Consider the following 4,193-nt stretch of genomic DNA (forward strand, 5'->3'; position numbering starts at 1 on the left):
TTATAAATTTTGAATTCAATAATAAATTTTTGTATTTAAAATTTTTATAAGTGTTTTTATTTTTATACCAGTATATATGATTATGATTACACTGATGATAGGTAGAAACATAGAGTGGTAATTGATTTGCTTTCCTTCAATTTACTTGAAGTGACTTAGAACCAGGGAAGTACTTAGACTTCTGAAATCAGGGAAATACTTAGACTTTGAAAGTTGTTGATGGAGTGATGCCCTTTGATTAATTTAATTACTTACAAGATTACCTCACACCTGTTTTGATGAACTTAGTCTGATTTTCTGCAATACTGGTAAGTGTTAAGGGATCACTGGTTGCCTTTAGAGTATTCAGTCGTTTAATACGTGTTATGAGGGTTCAGGTGTCTGGCTTTTGGTGAGGTAATAATTGATAAATGGTAACCAGATACTTGGCACTTCGTAACAATATATTATATATATATATATCTATATATATATATATATATATAGATATATACCCCTATATATATATATATATCCCCAAAAAACTCATAAATTTCTGTTATACAATAATACTTGACTGAATCGAACTGATTACTGGTGTCCGTGCAAATATGAATTTGGGTGATATCACTCCCTTATGATACGCCCAGTTACGCAAATTCAGTCTTAAATTTCACGGTTGGGATATGATTTGAAGATTTGAGGTAAAAGGTTGAAGTGAAAAAGGTGGAGTTAGTATTGTGGGTGGAGGTAGAGGTAGAGGGGGAGGGGGGTGGTTGGGGTCTGTCGTCTCCCTGCATAACCAGGTGGTGATTTGACGGGTATTCTGGTTGCTTGCGACCGTCTTTCTTATATTTTAAAAAGCGAGTCTGTTTCCCAGGTGCAAGGACAGGTCCTGGTGTCGGTCCTGAAGATTCTATCTTTGCATAAATAACAGACAGTGGCCCTGCATTGTAAGCCTTGCAATGCCCGGTGTTTTATGCTCGATCCTAGAAGCTAGAATCAGAACTACCAACCACACCCAACTTCTCTATTGAATCTAGGTGCATTCATGGTTGATTATGTTTAATGTCGCGGAGATTTTCCCTTTACATTCTATCGATACCTGCATGGTTTTATGCATCTTCGCTAAAATAACTGATAATACACTATGATATTAAATATTTGTTTCCACATTGCTCGAAATATACATTGGTAATGTTGGTAATCCTGTGTTGAACGAGAATTTCAAATTGTTTCGTTTCTACAGTTTGAAGTAATTACTATACTTTAAAATAGTTACTGTTATTGTAATTTTTTCTTATGATTGTTATAAATATCATAGATTTGATATTTGTGCATCATATGTTAGCTTTATTTTGCTTGATAGAGCTTTCTCTGTAGAAAAAAAAAGTTTTTCAGCTTCACTTCTGGAACTTACTGTACATACAGAATATACAACACAAAACAACTTCAAATAAACATGAAAAATTTTATCTGCATTTTTATACTTACTACCTAAGAGAAACTTTATTTTTGTAACAACACTTGCTTGGAACTTATCTGCAAAGATCAGCAATCCCGTTTGTTGTTAATTTTCAACAATAAAACATTCATTCATTCCTTTGCATTCAAATAATACCTACTGTATCTCCATTTTACAAAATATTCATTAGGGTTTCTGATGGTTGGAAGTTGTAGCAATACCCCTGTTCTTTTACAGATTCAGAAATATATGTGAGTGCTTTAACTGAGTCAATACTAAGGCTGTTTCTTACATGTTTTAATGAGGTTTAATTTTGAAAACAATCTTTCTGCATGTGTATTTGTTACAGGTAAAGCCAATATATTCAGAGCAAATGTGGCGACACTTTTGAACAAAAATGTATTATCAAATTTAAAGGACCCATGTTTTAGGTAGAAATCAACAGGTTTGAAAGTTTGTGGAGTGATGTCTAGGGGTATAGGAGTGCTGTCAAGGTGTCTCCATTCGTTATCTAGGGTTTGCAGATCACCATCATACAGTCGAGGCACCTTTGCGACAAGAGGGGCGAGGGATGCATTACATATCTAGTGGTTGGATCTAAAACCTTTTCTGGATTATACAGCGAAGCTATTTCCCAAAGATTATCCTGTAGCTGAAACCTCTTTTTTTATTTCTTCACACAGCTTTATCATGAGCAACCTACATCTCCTGATATCAGCGACCATATCTACGTTTTTATAGTATTCCTCTTTTTGCGGTAGCGTATGGACTGAATCCCCTAAATAAATGTTGCTGAGTGGTATATGGTTCACTTCCTGGCTTCGATCAAAATTTTCTAATTTTTATTTTGTTAATTAATTTCCACTCTTTCTTACACGACAAAAACCTAAAATTACAGGGATAATAGTTTTAATTTTTAGAGCCTGTTAACATGAAAATGAACTAAATATATTGTTGGTGTCTCCCTTTGAAACAAGAGATTGAAATTATTGTAAAAAGGTAAAATAAATTTTAAAAAATTAAAATATACATAGATTGAGGGATCGTTGAGATCATTTACTATTAGGTTAATGGACCTAAGCTTCTCCACTCCTTCTATACTTACAAAGTACAGCTTCAAAGCCTCCCACTGTTCCAAGACCCTTCCTACTGCTTGGTGGAGACTTAGCCATCGCGTCTGTGATACATGAAGAAGTTTGTGGGGTTTTAGAGAGAAAAGTTTCTGAAATTGCATAAATTCATATTTAAGTTTGGCACTGTGTGAAAAGTGAGTGTAAAAGTTCCTCAGCAAGTCCTCGCACTGCCTGGGAAGCACTTTGGAAGCCTCTGAGGCACAAAGGTGTCTGGAATGGCAAATGCACTTGAAAATTTTTAGGTCTGGAAGGTGTTGCCTCAACCTGCTCCGCTGCCAAACCTACCAAATTATTTAATGGAATGTTATGAGAATTTAAGATCTGCATAATCATTTCAAATAATGACTCCCACTGGAGCCTACATTTGAGGAATGGTTTTCATATACATTAATCAAATCTAGCAACCTGGTCTTAATAGTTTCTCCATGTGAATCAAAATATTTAACAAGCACTGACAAACATTTGGTGGTACTGACATCAATTGACTCGTCTATCACTAATGAAAATTTATTATTCCTAAGCTGTGAGACATCATCATGAATTTTATTACCGAATTGTTTAAGCATTTCGCTGCACTTTGTTCTTTTCATGTGCAGGAATTGTGCTATTTCAGAGTCGGGAAACGGAAACGTTCCTGCACAGTTCAGTGAAATGGTCCGCCAAACGAAATGGGAGGTTTTGTTCCGCGATGAAGCAAAGCATCAAAATCTTTGCTATTGCAATAGACCGATCCAAGTCCTGGTGGTGTGGAGGACGAACATTTTCTCTAGCCATGTTAGCACCATGAATTTTGCTCTCCTGGAAGAGGAGGGATGTCGTATTCAAACAAAATTAGTACTAAAAATACAAATTTTTCTTTTATTATCGTAAGTGGCAAGTATGAATTACCAATATTTTTATAAATTTTTTGCCACTACGTTGCTAAACCATGCAATAATTCTATAATAAAAAATACCTAATATTGAGTTAACTGTGCCCTCTCCTGGGTAACAGTCCATAACTTTACCAACGTCGTCACTCATTATGATTTTTAAGGGAATTGTGATTCCACGCAACATAATATACGATACTATATATGAAGTGGTTAGTCCAGCATCAAATGTTTTCTGACATTTATTACAAAATGCCTTGGTGTCGTCACCATCCACTCCACCGAAAAGGAAAAAAATAATTTCGTTTTCAATCTGGAGATGTTATACCCACTTTTGTTGTGTTTCATAAGCACACCACATATACATTTTCTTTTTCTTTAGGGGTCACTTTAAGTTTTCTCTTTTCACTTTGAACACGTTAAAAACAGGCCGCATTTTACTATCACCGATTAACACTTGCCCACCTTGTAAGAAGTGGATGTTGGTAAACTCAAAGACTATGTATATGTCAACTACGTGGGGTAGACCGATACTCCTTTCACCAGCAAAATACAAGAGGAATTAAGTTCCCTCAATGGCTGTGCTACGTTATCACTTCTCACCTTTTAGTGTTACACATTATTTTGTTGTATTATTATCCTACAGGATAACGAAACGCTACAGTATTTAAATAAAATACTTTATTAAAAAAGTTACCTCCTGGCGAGGGGAAATAAGCTTTATTTCAAATGTGGATTTTTATTC

At 35.1% G+C, this 4,193-nt stretch overlaps 1 pseudogene; it reads right to left on the reverse strand.

The window, feature by feature from the left end:
- Positions 1-2,315: 2,315 nt before the first annotated feature.
- LOC135199579 (uncharacterized) lies at positions 2,316-3,279 on the reverse strand (annotated as a pseudogene).
- Positions 3,280-4,193: the final 914 nt, after the last annotated feature.

The sequence above is a fragment of the Macrobrachium nipponense genome, chromosome 26 (assembly GCF_015104395.2).
Source record: "Macrobrachium nipponense isolate FS-2020 chromosome 26, ASM1510439v2, whole genome shotgun sequence".
Taxonomy (NCBI): Eukaryota; Metazoa; Arthropoda; class Malacostraca; order Decapoda; family Palaemonidae; genus Macrobrachium; species Macrobrachium nipponense.